Source organism: Camelus ferus, chromosome 8 (assembly GCF_009834535.1).
Source record: "Camelus ferus isolate YT-003-E chromosome 8, BCGSAC_Cfer_1.0, whole genome shotgun sequence".
Taxonomy (NCBI): Eukaryota; Metazoa; Chordata; class Mammalia; order Artiodactyla; family Camelidae; genus Camelus; species Camelus ferus.
In genome coordinates this window covers 20,294,064-20,315,257 of record NC_045703.1, presented here as the reverse complement: position 1 = coordinate 20,315,257, position 21,194 = coordinate 20,294,064, and positions in this window count along the sequence as shown.

Here is a 21,194-nt window from a genome sequence, read left to right as displayed (position 1 = left end):
TGCTGAAGCTGGCTCATACCAACTCATGAGAGCAGCCTGTTAAATTTTTAGAAACTTTGTAAGCCTGTGTTTTTTTTTTTTTAACACAGCTGAAAATAAATATTAAATTATATAAATTTCCAATTTTTTTAAAAAAATCGGTTTTATTTTATTTGGGGGGGTGGGTAATTAGGTTTACTTATTTATTTATCTATTTATTTTTTAGAGGAGGTACTGGGGATTGAACCCAAGACTTCATGCATAATAAGCATGCACATTACCACTTGAACTATACTCTCCCCCTCATAAATTTACAATTAAATAAACTATGTTTAAAACAAAGGCAATAAGTATTCAAAACTCATCATTCATAAGTATTTTACTATTATCGTGCTCTGTAGGTGTGTTGGTAATCTGTGTGGTGGAAATACTATTATATAAACAACACTACATTCAGTGAAGTCATTAAGTTGGAAGCTTGGGATTGGCCATGGGAGGATTTACACCATAGAAATTGTCAAACACTTTAAATCAGGGCTTTTTTCTCCCCTGGAGAGCTGATTGCTAAACTTTTATCAGCACTATGCATACCTAACTGGTTTTTAAATGGAAGAGCACTCCACACATATAGATAATTTTAGAAGTTCATTCTGTCTGAGGTTCCAATATTCCTATAATGCCATGTTGATAACATTGTACAATAAGAGGAACAGATGCTGCTGGTGATCATGGAAGCAGCTGTGGTTAATAGCACGCTGACTGTGCAGCTTGGGGGAAGGTGGCCCTGAAGGTTGGGTATGAAAAATGATTGGGTCTTTCTATTCAAATAGATATTAAACATATGACCATAATCATTTGGCCAGCATGGACTTCAGGAAGTCAGCCCTGCAAATAACCCTAAATATCATTTAGTCTCTCATTCTAATTATAATCTGTAATTCAGTGGCTCCATTTTTAGAATAGACTTGACAGTACTTGCATGTCTCTTCTTTACAGTATCATGATGTGCATTTATAAGGCGCCTTGTTGATGAAGAGGCCAGTGAATTGTGTAAATGGTTATGTCTGAGCAGTTACAGCCTTAAAACCGAATTCCGTAAGACATAGATGCTCAAATGAAGTCAGTTTTTCTTCCTTTTCTCAATTTTATTATGTAGAATTGTTACAGTTCAACTGCACATACACATTATATTGCACGTAAATTCATATATACAGTATACTGCACTTTTTTTTTTTAGTTTTCATGTATGTACTAATTATATATTGAGGTGGGGGGAAACGAACCATTTTTTTTTAAATGGCAAGCAGTATTTTTCCTGCTGGGAAAGTAGGTTTACTCATATTTTTCGATCTTACTCAAAACCCCTTATTTCATAATTTATCAGGTACAGCAGCTTTTGACTGTTTTTTAAAAATTATAAACTATGAATGCCATTGTGGTATTTCGCTAAATGGTCTTGTACATATGGCTTTTGAACATTTATAGAAGAATAAAAGTAGTACATAATAGAAAAACAAAATGCTTACATTTTTGTTGTCAGTGTTTGTGAGTGTTGGGTCACAATATAAAATATTTCATTAAGTGGGTTGTGGTTTAAAGTGTTTAAAAGTCCCTTTCTAGGCTAGTGCTTCCCCCAAAGGTGGTCCAGGGCCTTCAAATCATAACAATTCAATTAAAAATGTGGCTTCCTGGCCTCAGCCCAGAAATGCTGATTGAATAGGTCTAGAGTGGTGCTCAGAATTTTGCATTCTAGAGGAACTACAGGTGATCCTGACTAAATCACTAATGTTACAGACACAGATGATAGCACTCTAGGGTTGCAATGAAGAGATGTAAGAATTGCTTGTTGAATCACTCTGTAGCATTGCAGAGGGCTTCCACATGATTAGAATTGTGGGGAAGACCTTAATTTTTGATCTGAAGCAGTGTAGTGCAGTGGTTAAGAGGGTTTGTAAAATGGGACAGACTCAAATTCCAATCTTAGTTTGTCATTTACTATCCATGAGATACTGGGACTCTCATTTATTTTGTTTGTATAGGTGGGGTTAATAACTGTTCCTCTTGCATACAGTTAAAAGGATTCAATGAGATAAAGCTACTGGTGCACAGTGATACAGGCAATATAAGCCATTATCATCTCTAGGAATCACCAGCATTTTGAGAAAAATTCTTCTCAACTTAATTTGACAAACATTAATTGAGTGTGCAAAGAATTATGCTCAGTGCTTTTGGAAATGCAAAGATGAAAAACAGTCCTTATGTTCATGAAGCTTACAATCTAATATGGTCATAGTCTTTTACAGCAGAAAGTAATCGGGTTACCCAATCCACTTCTTATTTTACAGATGAGGAAACTAAGACTCAAGAGCCTACCCAGGTTGCCCAGAGTTGTCCATATTATTACTGGAGTCAGAAATAGAACCCAGGCACGTGAACCCAGGTCAGTATCCTTCTACCAGACTGACTTCAGTTCATGGCTGACAGCCAAGTCTTAATGGTGATGTGCTGGTAAATGTTAACAACCAGCTCTCTGGATAGAAAAATGTTTGTGTGTATATTTATATGTAATTTTATTCTATACTTTACTCATATAATGGATGGATAACAAATAGTTTACAAATGATAATGAAATATACAATATTCTTTAATGTAAATTCCATTTGGCTAATTGATTATCACTGGATGCTTTGCTTGATTTTTGCTCAATTCTTATATCCATAACCAACCCATGATTGCAATTCAGCCATGATTTGCGTAGTAGAGTTGTATCTCAATCCACTAACTCTTTCTTTAAAATTGTAATAACACACACGTAACACAAAAGTTATTCATCTTAACCATTTTTAAGTGTATAGTTCAGTAGCATTAAGCATATTTGCATTGCTGTGCAACCAGTCTCCAGAACTTTTTCTTCTTGCAAAACTGAACCTCTGCACCCAATAAATGACAGCTCCGCATTCTTCCCTCCCACTAGATCCTGGCAACCATTATTCTACTTTTTGTTTCTATGAATTTGACTCCTCTGGATTCTTCATTTAAGTGGAATCATAAATTTGTCATTTTGTGACTGGCTTATTTCACTTAGCATAGTGTTCTCAGTATCATTCATGCTATAGCATGTGAAAAGAGTGCTTTCCTTTTTTTTTTTTAAGTAAAGGTAGATTTATTCAGAGAGATACATTGAAAAGCAAGAGAAAGGCCACGAGGTGTGGGGGTTGGGTGCTCAGATTAAAAGTAGGTACACACTCCATAGAGTGTGGGCCATCTCTGAAGAGGGGGAGAGAGGGGCGGCCGAGTGCTTTCCTTTTTTAAGGCTAAATAACGTTTCATTGTATGAATATAACACATTTATTTGTGCATTCATCCATTGATGGACATTTGTGTTGCTTCTACCTCTTAGCTATTGTGAACGGTGCTGCTAAGAACATTGGTGTGCAAATATCTCTTTATGATCCTGCTTTTAATTCTTCTGTATATATACCCAGAAGTGGAGTTGTTGGATCATATGGTAATCCTATTAAAACAGTTTTTTTTTGAGGAACTGTCATGCTTTTTTTCCCATAATGGCCACACCATTTTACATTCCTACCAACAGTGCAAAATAGTTTCAGCTTCTCCACATCCTCGCCAATATTTATTTTCTATTTTTTTCATAGTAGCTATAATAATGGGTGTGAGGCAGTCCACTAACTCCTTACACTGTAAAATTTGTCATTAAATCTGATGAATGATCTACTGTTAAATTATGTGAAAATTAATAAAGGGAAACCTCACTAAAATGGAGTCCAGAGGCCAGAGGGAGCAGCTTTCCCGTTAATACAGATCCTAACAGGAAGAAAGGTACTTTGTATCTCTGGCTGGAAATGATACTACTTTACTACCAGGAGCAGAAGGAAGAAAGTTTTTTCTCCTGCCTGGCAACAGCTCAGCCAATGAAAGACTGTCACAACTCAGCCAATGAAAAGCCACTGTACTTTGAACTTCTCAGTTTCGTCCAATGGACTTTTTGTTTGTAATAGCCCTTCCCAACTTCCCCTTCTCCTCTATAAAAGAATTTGCTCTCCTAGATTTGCCCGCGGCTGATCATGTTGCAAGTCCCAAGCTGCGATTTTTTTTTTTTTTTTTTTTTTTTTTTTGCTGCTCCCGAATAAGCCCGCTTTGTGGGTAAAATAACTGGCTGCCTTACTGTTTGAAGTTAACGTTACGTGGAGGTCTCACAAAGATCCAGAAAACGCTGACAACTCCGAGGCTGGTGAGCAAACAAGTGTTGCTGTCCAGGAGCCCACGGAGCTCACTGCTTCCTCACTGACCCTGAAATCCGAGAGTTAGTTTTTCTCCTGGATCCCAGCTCTGCTCTTTTTGCCTTCTGAAGCCCATCAGGCTGTATTCGGGATCTGTTTAAAGGCTGCATCCTTTATTTGTTAAGGCCTTTTTTTTTTTTTTGTCTGTGAGTGCCCGTGTGGTGCCCTGGCCTGACTCTTGAAATCAGGGTGCTTTTACTGTAACTGCTAGTGTTCGGTCAGACTCCTTTGGGGCCGGGGCTGTTCTGTTGGGACTGCGCTGTTCAGACAGGCCTCACTCCTCTAGGAGCAGATTGTTCTTGCTGAATCTGTGCCGGTATTTGGCCTGCAGGCTATTGAAGAATTTTTGTTTGCTCTATGGAAAAGCCTCTGAAAAATGGCATCCCAGTTATGTAAATGTTTTGAGGGCGCCCCCCACAACCTTCAGCGACCCTGGCCAATTTTAGCTTAAAAGCCATGGGCCCTCCTCCTGTTCATTTGGTTAAATTCCTTAACTAAAAGTAACTTAGAACAGCAGTGGCCATTATGGGGAACTCTTAAACTCTCTAAACTTACATTTCTTAAAATCTGTTAAGACAGCCATCGTTCTGAAATTGTCAAAACTGAAGTGGATGCCTATTTTGATTGGTATTTTGAGGCTTCCAAACATTATCAGGAGTCTAAAAGTTGCCTCTCTGCAGGATACAATAATTAAATTAATTGAGGCAAACAAACCATTAACAAAAGATAAAATGCCTTCCAAAGCCTCATGTTTGTCTCCAGGGCTTCTCTGTCTCAGGCTCTGCCTCCAGTACCATTTCCCTCCTTGTCTGAATATAAAAGAAAGTGCCCCTTTTATGTTAAATCTTCTGAGGATCCAGATAAACCCCAAATTACATATAAATTGTGAGCCATAGTTAAAGAGTTTCTTAAAGTAACTGAGGACCCCCATAGGTTTGTTGAAGAATTTAACATAGTTATTCAAACCTACCAGCCTGGTTTCTCAGATTTATATTAGTTAGTCTACATGCTGGTTGGTGAGGGTCAAAACAAAATTGGATGAAAATAGCCCACTGGGAACATCCTGGAAGGAGTTAGAAAAGCAAAACCCTAACTTGGCAAGTGGCTACAGCACTCACTGAAAACCTCCACCAACAAATTGCAGTAGCCTTTCCTAACCTGTTGCTGGGAACAAAATTCAGGCTTGCATGCAAAAATTAGATGAACCTATCCGTGGCTATTGTAATTGACTTCAGATTATTTTTAAAGAAAATCTGGTCTTCCTGCAGATGTTAAGTCCACTAGAGTAGCCTTCCACACCATGTTTATTAATGGGCTTGATCAGGACTTTTCTCTTTTAGTTAAAAGGACCACGATGGAGTGGGAAACTGTGTCCACTCCAGATTTAGTTAATTTGGCAAATTAGCTCAAACCCTAGATGAGTCACACACACACGCACAAAAAAAGACTGCTAAATTTCTTAATCTTCAACTCTGGCAAATGAAGTTCCCTAAACAAACCCAAAACCTTCCACTTTCTGCTTTTATTGCAAAGAGCCAGGATATTGAGGGAAAGATTGTTACAAATTTAAACGTTTCAGGCATCTTCAGCCTTCTAACCGGCCTTTCCAGTGTCCTCCCAATTCTCAATGACAGACCTCTGAGGAACTACAGGGACTCTTCCTAATCCTCCTTCTTAATCAGCTCAGAGAAATGACTCTCCAGATGGAGAGTGATCTCTCTGTCTTAAATGACGCTGGAGCCACACCCTTGGTGCTCAACCACACTGCTGTAAAACAGCCCCTATCTCAGTACTAAAACCGTTCAAATAGTGGGGATCCCCAATGGACCTCAACAGATTCCTGTTTCTGAACCTACTCCCTTTTGTTTAGTCTCTTTGAGAGGTACACAGCCTTCCTCCTTAGCAGCTCTGCCCTTATCCATTTATTCAGCTGAGACTTCTTGGAAAAGTATCATGCCAGGATTTCTTTCTTCCAAAAGGGGAAAATAATTCTAGAATTTGACAGACACCATCAAATGAGCCAACCAAGTGAATTAAATGACCCTTCAACATCTTTTGCTTTATCTCCTACAGTACAAGAGCTCGTTCTGGAAACACTGGTCATCTTTCCCTATTGAATTAGCTACCATCCCCCTATGGGCAAAATCTCTAATAATGGATAAATCCCCAGTGCACCTCCCACAAATGATTTAAATAGATCCCTCAAAATCTTTCCCCAGAATTAATCGTTATCCCTTGCTGTAGTCCCTGTAATTCTAGGGGCCACGGATGGAGTTTTGTTGGGGACCCCTGAGCAGTAAATCACATTGTTATCCTTTGACACCCTGTTGTTCTAACCCCTGCGCACTGGAATGATATCCATGCTTGCCGGGAGCAGGTTTTCACTATAACTGATCTATGCCGTACTCTCTTCAGCATTCCAGTTGGAAAGGCAAGCCAATATCTTTTTGCCTTCACCTGGGAAGGATGACATTACACCTGGACAATAATGCCCCACGGTCTCACAGAAAGTCCTTCTTTTCTCAAATATTGAAAGCTGATTTGGATGATATAAAGGGTGTTCTACTTAGTTACAATATATAGACGATTTGCTTCTCTGCTGTTCTCCTCCAGTCTCCTCACAATACATCCACCTGCTAGGGATCTTAAAGGGACACACAGAATCTCCAAAGCAGAGTTGCAGTTTGCTGAAACTCAGGTTTGATGTTGAGAGCACCTGATCGCAGAACAAGGGCTCCATTTGGATCCTGAGAAGTGTTATGGTGTCCTGAACTTCCACAAGCCTAAAACTAAGCACCAGTTACAAGATTTTCTCAGGCTAGCTGGTTACTATTGAAATTGGATTCCAAATTTCTCTCTTCTGGCTCAGCCCCTATATGCTTTATTAAAACTTGGCAAACCTGACCCTGTTAACTGGGGAGGTCAAGATGACACAGCTTTTGATGGCTTAAAGAAAAGCCTAATGAGACCAGCTGTGCTTGGACATTCTAATTATCAGTTTCCCTTTTTCCTTTTATATGTGAAAAGGAAGCAAATGCCCTTGGAGTACTCACCCCAAAACATGGGGACCACCATCAACCCATAGAGTATTACAGCAAACATCTTCTGACACCTCATAAAAATTTCCAGGAGACTTCTCTAACCAATGCAGATTTTTCATGGTTTACAGATGATTCTTATTTAAAGGGAGAAAAAGTGGTAAATAACAGTGCTGGATAAGCTATTGCAACTCCTTTTGATATCAGTGAGGCAGCACCTTCACCTATGCCTACCTTGGCCCAGTTGGCTGCGTTACACACTCTTACTTGGGCTTATACTTTAGTCAAGAGCAAAAAGACAAACATTTATACCAATAATCCATTTGCCTTTGGAGCAGCCCATGACTTCGAGATGCTATGGAAACAACGTGGTTTCCTTACCTCTAACAAGGAGGACATTTAAAATGGCTTTTATATCTAGAATCCATTAGATGCCATACTCTTGCCGGAATCTGACCCTTTGAGTTAGTCACAGGACACCCAATGCAACTGACTCCTGCCTCTTTTGACCCACTGTTGATAAGAGAAGATATATCATCAATATTGCAGAGGCCTAATTGCTTCTATTAAAAATAACCAAGTTTTAGTTGAACAATCTTTCCATTGTGTTCTCAGGAAATGAAGACCTTAAGCATTACAACTTGCAACCTGGAGGGAGATTCCATCTGTTGGAAAAGACACCTCCAGAAGAGCTCTCTTCAGCCTCGCTGGAAAGGCCCCTATCAGGTACTCTTGGATTCTTATCTAAACTCATGTGTCTCACTTTGTAACCTGCAGGCTATATCACTGAGAAAACATTTTGTTCCAAACACTTCAAGATAATAATACTGTTTAATTACTTCATGTGTATTCCTACATTGCGTCTTCCCAAAGCACTTGTTTAATTCCTTCAGTTTTTAGTGTGTCCTTGCTATATTCACTACTTTAAGATACAGACTGTAGATCTTCCTTATTACTCAGATGTGATCCAATAGGTTTCTAATCTGCATACTTTCCATCTGATGAGGGACACAATACCCAGGAAAGGTTCTTCCTGGCTTTGAAGGACAAAAAGCCACTGAATGCTAGTTAAAGCAAACAAGCGAACAGATTCTTGATCAGCAGTGCTTTCAGAAAAAGATCTTAATCAAAAGGGAGAAATGTGAAAATTAGTAAAGGAAATCCTCACTAAAATGGAGTTGGGAGGCCAGAATGGGGAGCTCTCATGCATGTATCACTCAACGCCAATACAGATCCCAACAGAGAGCTACTTTGCATCTCTGGCAGGAAGTAACACTACTCTCCCCAGAAGGAGAAAGAAAGATCTTTCTCCCTGCCTGGCAACAGCTTAGACAATGAAAAGCCACTGTACTTCAAACTCCCAGTGTCCTCTATGGACTTTTTGTTTATAACAGCCCCTCCCAAATTCCCCTTCTCCTATAGAAGGGTTTCCTCTCCTTTGCTTAGCCGGACTTGCATGTGGTTTGCTGTAGTTATATGTCCCAAATTACAGTTGTTTGCTGCTCCAAGTAAACCTATTTTGCTGGTAAAATAACTGGCTGTTTTATTGTTTGAGGTTAACAACTCTTTCTCACTCCCATACAGGTTATATTCATTAAACTAAAATTTCTTTTAGGTTTAGCATACTTCCGTTCAAATTTCACTCACTGCTCAACAGTGTGAGTGACAATTTTGCTGAATCAGATCAAAGTTTTCCAATATTGGGAGACTGTTCCCTCAGTTTTTTTGTGCTATTCACAATGTAACAACTATGAACAACATGCTTTTAAGTTTAATTTGCATTATTAACATTTTCCTCATCACTTTTTTCAGTCTAGGTGAGGGGTAGGCCTAACTTCTATCATGGACCAGATGGTAAATATTTTACACTTCATGGGCCACACAGTCTCTTTCAAAACTAATCAACTCTTCCATTGTAGTATAAAGGTAGCCATAGACAATACCTAAGTGAATGGGCAATGCTGTAGTCCAATAAAACTTTATTTATAAGAACAGGCTGGGCTGGCCCTAGTTTTCTGAACCTTGGTGTTGACAATAGAGCAACAAATCATTAGCCCTGCTGCTTGACAGTCTCCCTTGTGTCCATACTCTCACCATTGGTACTTCAGGTTCCTAACGTGAAGTTTTCGACAGTGAAATCAGAGATGCATAGACCGTGCTATTTGTAGCACTGCCACCATGCAGATGCAACAGACACAGCTAACCTCGACAGCGCAGGTAATAGTAAAATGTAAGAAAATAATTAGGACATGATGAATTTTGAGTATTTATTAGCTATGTTTTTAATATAATTTCTTTAATTTTAAGTTTATGTAATTTAAGTTTTATTAATGACTCCAATTAAAAACTGGCTCACAAATTCCTGAAAATTTAACAGCTGGCTCCCGCAAGCCAGTGTTGATGAGCTGCAGGGTCCCAGTGATTGCAGACTCCAGCCCCCTGCCGGTGCCCTCAGAGAACTGAGAACCAGTCAAATTCTTGCTCCTTGTACCCTCTCAGACTTGATGGAAATGTTCTCTTCTGAAAGAGGTCAGACGCCTGGTTTCTGGGTGTGCGTCCTCCTCCCCCGTAAGCTAATTTCTAGAAAAATATCTCCTCTTCCAGTTATTATTTAGACAGGCTGGCCTTCAGGTAATTAAATTTCCGGCCAAACCTGCACTGTCTTGGAACTGACGGGACCAAACAGTTGCTCATGTGTTTGTATTGTGAGTCACTTTCGGTCTAAAAGAATTCATGTAAATTTTAGAAGTTTCTAAAATTACAGCTTTGCCCAGTCTGGGAACCAGTAACTTTCGGGTAGAATGTAAGACAGCATGTGTAGGAGGAGCTAGAGTGCATGCTCAGCACGAAGTCCTGGGTTCAATCCCCAGTCCCTCCATTAATAATTAATTAATTGATTAATTTTAAAAAATTACCTCCCCCTAAATAAATGATAAATATTATTTTTTAAGAAAAGCAAGCCACAGAGTGAGAAACGATAGTTGCGACATACATATCCAAAAAAAAAAAAAATGCAGTATGTGTGAGCAGAATCAGTTGAGCTGTATTTGAACTCAGCCCCAGTATTCACAGTGTAATCTTGGATAACAACTGCTTTTCACTTATTTATTTGAGTCTGAATTTTCTTCTTTGTACAAACCAAGGGTGGCAATACTGCTTGGTACTGTTGAAGTCCAGGAGGGCAAATATTGCTAACGTGATCTGAGGACATGGGCCAATGGGGTGTTGTTAATGTAGGTCATCGTTTATCATGTAGACATGAATGGGAGGCATTAAAGATTATAATTCCATGAACCTGACATAAACACTTGAAGCCTTGAAAAATGTGCTTGGATTGCTAGGGTGAATTGAACCCACTAGCTGAAATTAGCTTTTTAAAATCTTTAATCTCCATTTCCTTGAGCGTGTTCTCCCTTTCTCTCTATGTCCTAAGTGACTGAGAGGTGATGGCTTCATTTATTCAGACATTTTCTTTTGTATATCTTTTGGATCTGGAAGAGATGGTCTGTGGCACCAAATTCATCATTTCCATGTCGCTCTTTTCTCTGCTTTTCTTACCTACTCTGTACTTCCCATTCTTTTTTCTTTCACTTTGCCTTTTTTCTTCCTTGCCAGAGTACATATATACCCAAAGATTCCAATCTGCTATGACGTTTGAGTCTGTTTGAGGCATTAAATTTCATAAAGATGTATATGGTTCTCCTTGAAATAAGAGGCAACTTAGATTTGGATGAACACTGGTTCTGTCTTTATTAAACCATCATGGTATATCATCCTTTTTCTGTTTCTGGGTTATTTTTGAGTTCTGTCTCCCACTTTGCTATGGGTAGATATACCTAAACACAGCCCTTTAACGTCAATATGTCTCTTCAGCCATAAAACATGGGGGAAAACACAGGATGTGGGGACAAGAGTTCACTCTGGTAAAGCGCAGCCTTTGCATGATAACTCATGTTCTGTGTATTCTGTCGAGCCCAGTTCGATTGATGCTTTAGTCTCATGAGAATGCCAGCTGATCCATGGGTCTTTCCAGAGCCTGACCTGTCTCCCTGTAAAGAGACCCAGTGTGAAATCTGTATGCTTAATATTCCAGATCTGATTATTCTTTGTTAGCATCGTATGTAAATGTTCAAAACCACATCAAGTTGGGAAATATATTTCTCCTTTTTAGTGGAACATCATATTGATACTGAAAAGCTTTTGTGGATGAGTATTTTGTTGAGAAGGGTAGTTGTGAAAGCGTTATCCAAGCCTGAGCTTTATTTGCCCTTTGTACGTGTATGGGTTTGAAAGAGAAAATGCTTGCTTTTATATCTGCTCAGATTAGCTACAAGCAATTGTGGTGAACTTTGCTGAAATTCCTCTTCCTAATGATGCAAACAGAAATCACAGAGCACAGAGCTTCAGGTTTCAGAGGTGACTCACAAAGTCTAGCAATCCATCTTGGGAAGTCTTAGCAAGCCTATTTTGGGCTGTTCTCCACACGTGGCGAGGCTGCAGAATCCCAGGTGTTCTTGCTGAGAGCGCAGTGAGAGCGTGAGGATTGCCCCAAGAAGCAAGAACGTGCTCATTAAAGCAGGTGTCGGGTGGGAGGTGAGTCGGACTAGCAGCTCTACGTTTCTCCTTGTGGTGCCCCTTTCCTTGTTAGAGAGGGGAATCTGATGTCCCAATGCATCTGGGTTTAATGAGTTGTAGTTCACTGGGGACCCAGAGGGGGCACAGAAGAAATCCAAGCTTGGTGAACCAGAACAGTATATTGTTTATTTTGTGGATACTACACTGTTTAAATAATGTAAGCGTTTTTACTTTGTGAGATCTTTATATTCCTTGTGAGTCTGAATGGTACACGTGAATATAGGAAACCTAGAGCTATGGTGTAAATGGGCTAATAAAGTTGGCTGGGTCAATGATTCTCTTATGATGAAATCACTAAACTCTTAAAAATGTTAAAATCAGCAGGCATTCATCTCTCTACCTCCAATGAAGGTGGAATAAAATTAGAGAAGTTCTTACGGGTCCACAGATAGAGGTTGGTTAATCAGGTGAAAAGATCTTTGAATAATAGACTAGCGAATTAGGCCATATATTGATTGTTTTTAATCTGTCAGATACTTATTAACAGCAAGGGTACTTTGTCTTGCAAGATGTATTTTAATAAAATGGCAAATAAATGTGCATCTTGATGAAATCAAAAGTGAGAAATTGTGTGTAACAAAGTTGTGACTAGCAAAATGGCAATTTGTTTATGTGGCCAGAGAATAGAATTTTACACAAAATATAAAGGAATGTGATGTCTGTATAAGAATATGCATGGTGGCCACAGCATGTCAAAGCCCTCAAGAAACACCAGCTGTGTGTCAGAAGCTAAGCTAAGCGTGAACTTGGCATTAAGTGCCACAAAAAAGGATTTTTTTCCTTTGCCATATTTTGAAAGCCTTTTCCATCACTCAAAAGTAAGTTATTTTTTTTCTGCCAGTACTCTAGAAATAAATTCAAATGCAGTTAAAGTGTATGAAACACTTTGCTCCTATTAGTATGAAAATTCAGCTGCAAAGAAAAACTATGCCTTCTAAATCAGGGTGTATATATCTTCTTTACAGAATCAATTACATACAACTGCTTTATGATATAAATTTGCTTTCTCCTATTCAAATGAAAGTTCTAAATCTTTGGAATTTTAATGTAAATGCTTAACTTCCTATTTTGCTATAGATTGTGCAATTCTGGTCAGTTCAGTTAATTTTTCTCTGATTTGGTTTCCCAACTGAAAAATGAGGTCATGAGATAGTTCTACCTCCTTATCATACTATTTGGAGTAAGTTAAACTGAACATAGGTAAACTATAACTATATGATGTAATAAATGTATTACATAAAGTAAACATATTAATACTCTTAAAATTTTCAACTATTACAACTGAAAAAAACCTGCATAATTTTCTAATTAGATGAAATGTAAGTGTATGACCGAAGTCATCACTGAGCATACCAGGTCGGCTGGGGAGGAAACTGATACAACAGATACCATTTATTGGCCACTGCTGTGTGCCAGGCATTTTGTATGAATTATTTCTTTTGACTGCCATGACACTTTAAGGTAAATACCACTATAAGATTTACTTTATAAATGGGAAAATCAGGACTCATGGAAGCCACTTGCGTAAGTTCATCCAAATAGGAAGTGAGAGAGACCAAGATACGAACCTGGTCCTCTGATTCCATAGTGCAAATTCTTAATCACATTTTGTGACTGCCTCTTCAAATTTGGGTTCCTGTTCACACAATCCAAGGCTTTGCAATACTGCATAAAGTCCTATCTCAAATTATAAATGGACTGCTACTGTATTTGAAGTTAGCGCACAATTTGAGATCTTATCCCTTTCCAGAATTCATACCGCAGTGCATGCCCTTTGTCATCTAAATGAAAATGTGTAAGAGAATTTGTCCATGAGTGAGTGGGTGGGACAAGAAACATTATGTCTTCAGCTTTGTTAATTGTGTGTTTGATAAGAAAATTCATTTTCTTTAGAAGTGATCAAATGTTTTTCATGCAATTCATGAAAACTTCAAACAGAACTCTTAAGCAAATATTCATTTGCCACCGCCAGTTGAAAAAAATTTTAACCATGCGTTATTCAGAAGTTTCTTTCATCTTTGGAATTATAATAAGTATTTTTTTACCTCTCCCACACAGAAAAATGTTATAATGATCCAGGAAAATGACATTAGATGCATAAGTGTTATGAATAATTGGTGTGCAAGAAGTAAAGTAAATAAGCTACTCATTGACTTAGTACACATTTTATCTGAACAAATATTTCAATTTTGGCAATTTTCCAAAACAATTCTTTTAGAAGGAAACGTATAAATTAGACTAATTTTTAGAAAAAGGTAAACAAATGTACTCTAAATACAGGGAAGATTAATATACAATGGTTATTTTTTAATATTGATTTTTTGAAGATGTGTATTTGTGTTTATTGAACATAGTTGGAAAAAAGAATTTTAAAAACTTGTATGCTTATATCTTTCAGCTAGGGAAAAATAACTATTTTTTCCAAAAATATGTCTAAATGTTTGAGCCTCCTACAACAGGCTAGCTCAGTTTTGTTTTTCTGAAATATGTATATTTTTCTTAATGATGTATATTATAAACAGTAAATGTCACTGTCAGTTCAACTCACTTTTGAAAGTTTTAGAAGGGTACAAAATAGAGAGCTAATTAAACACCAGGGAAGAAACCAATTATTCAGAAACAACTACCTTATGTAAAAGCTTCATCAAAATGAGGATTTTTGTGCAATGTCAATGAACTCCTTTTACTAAAAGTAGACATTTACCATTGTCGTTAACACTTTATCCCCAGGAGGCACAATTTTCCCAATGCTAAGTAGTAACACAAAAAAGCACAATTATTCTTCCTAGGAAAAAAAAAAAACTGCACTCAATTTGTATTTATTTTATTATTTTGCAAAAACACTGGAACATCAAGCAAAAAATACACCATATAAAAATCGACATAAAACTAGTCCTCAGAACTATTTTCCAGCCTGCCATATGTTTTCCTCCTTTATTATAAGTTAACAGTAGTAATATATCAAGAATTTAGAGGGATTCACAAATGTATTTTCTCCTGCTGCCTTGTGTGTAGACATCTTATTCACTTGCAGTATATATACATGTATATTAAAATTTGTACTCGGTATCTGCTAAATGAAAAGCTCCTCTAAAAGATTCAGACGTTATTTTTCCACTGAAATAATTTATGTTACTCTTTCGCCTCCCCCTGTAGCTGACAGCCAAAGAAAATGAAAAGATTCACAATTGTTTGCTTCATGAGAAGATACCACTTTGTTTTGTTGTTGTTTTTCTTTTTTTTTAATTGAAGTATAATTGGTTTACAATGTTGTGTTGGTTTCTGGTGTACAGCATAGTCATTCAGTTATATATATATATATATATATATATATATTCCTTTTCACATTCCTTTCCATTGTAGGCTATTACAAGGTATTGACTCTAGCTCCCTGTGCTATACAGTAAGAAATTGTTGTTTATCAATTTTATCTATTTTATATATAGTAGTTAGTATCTGCAAATCCTGAACTCCCAATTTATCTCTCCACCATTGCCCCCCTACCCCAGTTACCACAAGTTTGTTTTCTGTGAGTCTGTTTCTGTTTTGTAAGTAAGTTCAATTGTCTCATTTTTTTTAGATTCCACATATAAGTGATATCATATGGCATGAGAAAATACCACTTTGAATTTGTTAATATTAAATTAGTCCTATAATTTTCTGGTTCTTTCTAAGCGACTCCTGAGAAGTAATCCAAGATAAAGAGAAGCACTGATGGAGTCTGGAAACACAAGAGGGAACTATTCAGGCAGGAAATCTCACTGCACTAGCTCGAAACCACTGCCTGGTGGTTCCAAGCAGGAGAGTTAAATTTGGAAACACGTTCCTATGTTTTCATGCACAAGCGTCCGTGCACACACGTACAGACTATACCGTGGAGCAGATCGTCCTAGTGTTATCTGGAACATCTCTAACAGATAGCATGCCACACCAAAAGGTGGCTGAATCAGATCTGCTCAGAAAAGCAGAAAGAAACTTCTTTCTTGGAAGAGTTCCAGGGTCAAAGCCTGTTGCAGTTCTGGTATCAGGTTAATGAAGGTTCTCTTGCCCACTCCTGCCAAGAGTGCATGTCCCTTAAACCTTTGGAGTCTATTACTCCTTCTCAAAATGAGGCTAATAATAGTCCCAAGCCACCACTTTGGTTTTACACAGCATCTATTGGATTGCACCTCTAAATGCTTTAGAGTCACCTGGGCAGGAACCAGTAATATGGGCTATTATCAGTGGTATTAAAACCTCGGGAAATCAGTGGACAGAGAACAGATAGGTATCATATACGATACAACCTTGATCTCTTGATCAACACCATAAATACTGAAAGATAAACTGATGTAAAATTAAATCTAGGGCAAACACCTGTATCTTCTTAATGAAAGAAGTAAAAACTTGTGACAAACCAGATTCACAATTTCAGTACCTCTAATTGCCTTTTGTTTACTCTGACTTCCTCTAAGAGGTTTTGATGCTGTCTTAATTATCACTGTTGTCTTATGCACACTAATTAATGGTTGAAGTTTTGTACTTTTACCCTGAGGCAATTTTAGAAAGGGAAATCGTTTTAACAAATAAAAATGTTACCCCGCAAATCTTCGTCTTCACCAGCTGCACAGGTGTAATCATGCACTTAGCATGACTCCATTCCCCCTCCCCCCTCTGGCAGGCTGCGAATACCTTCTTTGGAACCTGGTCAGGACCAACATCTTAATGCATGTAGGTGATGAAGTTCTCCGGCTGAGAGCATCCCTTCCTGTCTGTATAGCTCTGGTCACCAAAAGCTTGCTTCGGACGTCCCATGATACAAAGCCTAGACTTTGAAGGGGAGGGGGAGGTGAGGGCTCTATTCTAGAGCAGAGGCCACAAGGAAAGGTTAGCTTGGGTGAGGTGCTGTTTTGAATCATGCTTGCTACAGAGTGGACCCTCGTTGAATGCTCAACTTAGGTTAAATCACTTTGATTTGTGGAGAAGAGGAGGAGGGTGGGAGTAGAGAGCTGGGATTAAAAATGCTGTGCACTGCAGGATTATTAAATTGCTGTTATTTGATGAGCAGACATTTGTGTTGGATATCTGCAGGCACGTATCGTCCATCTTGGGTCATATCTCTAAGTCGTGTGGCTTATTGTATAAGGGCATTTCTGTTCTTGCTTGGAATTTTATTTCTAATTAATTCTCTTTTAAAATTAGGAAAATTTTCTTCCCATAGAATTTGAGATCTCTATGCTAATGAGGAGACAATAACAATTTGAGAATTTCAAGTGAAATGAAAATCTCTTTAGGCCAGGAACAGACTTACCAGAGTCTGGCATTCTTGTAGTTTACAAAAAGGTATCACTTCCAATTAAGATCCATGGTGCTCATTGCTGACCTCAGACTTGATCTTTGAAGAACATGAAATATGAGAAATGAACTTTGACAGGAATATATTTAATGACTAGTTTGCTGACATCCACCAGTAAGGCAGAGAAAACTGCCTTTTGTCAAAAAAAAAACTAATTTGCATCTGGCTCTCTGTTCTCAGGAGCCGCCTGGCGGGCTGGGTTCTGTGTTGGGGAAGGAGTCCCACAGGGTGAGCCATGCACCCAAGCCTGAGGACCCAGCACCATCTATCTGGAGCCAATGTAATGGGCCAGAGGAGTCTGTGCCTAACTTGCTAAAATGCTCCGTTTGCAACCAGTGAGATAAATATTTACTTCCCTTAACTTTTGCTTGTGTAAGATGATTTTACTTAAGGGGCGGGGAGAAAAAAATCAGCTTTGCAGAAATAGAAGTTTTCTGTTAAATGCCTAGAGTTCAACATTAAAAAAAAAAATACAACCTCTATATAATTATACCTCATCTGTTAATAGTTAAAGGATTGGTTCTGCTTAAATTCCTTCCTTTCCCACCTCATGAGTGTTTCTGAAAGACCAGTAACTAGCCCAAAAGCCTGCAAAATGATATCAAACACAAATCCAAAAAAAAAAAAAAAAAAAATCCAGCATCTGAAAGACGTGAGCTTGCGTGAAGCTCCGAACAGAACGTTAATTACTTGTTAAGAGTAATTAGTGAAAATGACTGCATTTAAACATGTTCAAAGGCTTGGAAAAGACTCATTCCAAGTTTCCGTCCACAGACAAATCCAAAATACGAACTTGTATTTGATGTTTGATATCTGCAGCCTAGACTAGTTTAAACTCGATGCAGAAGAATGTCAGGGCTATAGAGTCATTGAATGCAAGAAAGAAAAATATTTTAGAAAATGTAACTGAGTTAAAATTTCATACACTTTTGCAGTTGCAAAGAGTTGAGTATTGAACGATGGCCTTTCCTGATCTCAGCATTTCACAACCAATTTACGTGTAATTGAACTGGTCTATCACATAGTGCGCAGAATACGTTTTTCTCGTTTGGTAACAGGAGCGATTCTTTTTTTCTGTTCCTCTCAAGCCGTTTATTCAGAATGTATGTAGTCAGTGGACCAGCAGCATTGGCACTGAGGTTGTTAGCAATGTAGACTCTCAGGCTCTGCCCCAGACTTTCTGAGTCAGAAACTGCACTCTAGATGATTTATGTGCACACTGTGGTTTGAGAAGCACTGATCTAAAACACGGCTACGTGTATTTCTTATAAAGGAGAGATGGGTTTTTTAATTTCAGAACTAATTATTAAAGTTAAATCAGAAGTCGTTTTTTAAATTCTAAATTTTAAACTTTTAAATATTTAATTCAACGTAATGAGTGTAACAGACTTTTAATGTGACCTTGTGTTTCTAGAAATCCTCCCATAGAGTTTGGAGGTTTGTTACAATGGGCCCAAACAGTGTGTAATAAACAAATTATGTTACAGAACAAAAGAATAATTCTTGATGACAAATCTAACAGCAACAACTAGTTTTGTCTGATGTAATAGTTTTAAATGGGTCCAGTTTATTATTTTTCACTCATTTATCGAATAATTTATGCCTTGTATGCAGTATTTTCAGAATTCAGGAGAACAGGATTATGCTGTAAATCATCTGGCAAAATTCTAAAAAGCTTTGTTCAGAACAAGAGTCACCCCTACTGGATTGTGACTGTCTTTCTGGAAGTCCAAAATGAAACTGAGGTTTGCTCAGTTTTTACTAAGGAGGAGCAATTGCTCTGTTTACTCTGACATAATCTGCCTTCCCTTCCTGAAATAAACTAAAACTCCTAATGAATAATATGCTGGTTTCCTGAAGAACACATTATCTAAATAATACTTTAGAGATATGGTATAATATGTCACTGCCAAACCATGAAATCAGATTTATTTGGTTCACTTATATAAGCCAATTACATACTTTCAATTTAAGTATTTTAATGCATCCTCTTCAATTGTTTAAAACTAAATTCATTTCAGGAAAAAAACTTGAAGGGCAATAGTGTTCTGAGGGTAAGGGAATTAATGTTGATTAAATTACTTAACTCCTGGTAAAACTACAAAATAATTGCATATTAAAATAGAATAAGCCTCTCTATAAGAGTTCTCATCTGCAAGCTGTCCATAAAAATCACATCTTTTCATGTTAAAGATGTTTAAATGAGAGTCAGTTAATTAAAGGGAAACTACCTTATGCAATTAAAATTGTTAAGCAGTTATGTAAAGTTAGGCAACAGTGCTATAAAATGCATAAAAGTCTGTGCCTCTTTTTGACTTTGTAAGTGATATGTTTTTGATGACAGGATGGAGGAAATTCAAAAAGAGAAGTGTAACCATGAGGAAGTATATATAAATACTTTATATATGTACATATATATGTACATGTATACATATGTATGACATTCTTCAAAAATTCTTCAGAAAAAGCATAGTTTTGATTATAGTTCTCTGTACTCAAAAATCTTCAACTGCTCACTGTTTCTTACTGAATAAGTTCTAAACTCTTAAATAGGCTACACAGTCTCCTCTGGTTTTGTCTCAAACCGTCTTACCAGTTACCTCCCACTACTTGCCATCCTCTCTTCTCTTTACTCCAACCAAAACAAACCACTGTGTTTCCCTAATATGAGTTTTTCCACTCCACACTTTTGTTCACACTGTTTCTGTTGATTGGAATATTCTCTCTCCAATACCACTTTCCCTTACCCCACCCCACCCCACCCCACCCCACGGGGTTGCCATAACCCAAACTGCCTGGGAAAATCCTACTCTCTCAGTTAAGATGTGTATAGCTTCCTGTAACAGAATACTCAACTAACTGTGCTTTAAACAATACATTTATTGCCTTACACAGCAAGAAGTTCTGAAAAAGGGTCATGCGTTTTCTTTCATTCTACTTCGCTATCTTTTAGAGTGTTGGCCATGGTCTTGAGGCTTGTTTACTTATAGTCACAAGATAGTTGCCACTGCTCCAGACATTCCTTCCTATGTCAAAAGAGAAGAGAGGAGTTCCTCCCATATCCCTTTTTTAACAGAAGGAGACGCTTATCCAGTATGCACTTGCAGACTTCTGCTAAGGTGCTAATTACAAGGAGTCCTCCATGCTCCTTCTGTAGCTTCAAAGAGGCAGGAGATGTAAGCATCTAGTACTTTTCAGCCTCTAAAATAGGAGATAAGCTGTACCATCCAGGAGGGAGATGGGAGGGATGGGGATGGCAACCAACAGTTGCCTCTGGTCCTCCAGAGCCAAAAGCTAGTGACATTGACTCCTTGAGGCCTTCTCTGAGTCGTCCAGTAAAAGTTACCTCTCCTTTGGTTTTGCACAACACTGTATATCTTTTATATACACATTTTGCTTTGTATTCAAGTTATCTGTATGCTTGCCTCATTTCCACTCTGAGAAAGCACCAAGCCTATCTTGTTCATCTTTTTTTCCCATATCCTCTGGCATAGACCTTGACCCTTAGAAACTGTTGAATAAATATTTTCTGAACTGAAAACCTCACTAATTTGAAGCACAGTTAGATGATTCACTTTAGCTACGGGGTTGGGGTGGGGAGAAAAGACACATAGCACCCCCAAAACCAAACCAAAACAAAAAAAAAATAGGGCTTTTACCACATTGCAATTAATACAAATGCTGCTTTTCAATAGGCAAAATACATGTGTAACAGAAACAAAATTAAAAATAGAGGGAGGCTGACTTTATCCCCTCTATTGACAAAACAAAAAAACAGAGAAACATCCTGGCAAAATGTGCTTTTTGTCTCGGCACTTCTCAGTTGTGTGGTCCACTAGCTACTGGTTGAAGTAAGACTCCCAAGTGCTCATCCTAAAGGGACCCCAGACTCAAGCCAACTTAGAC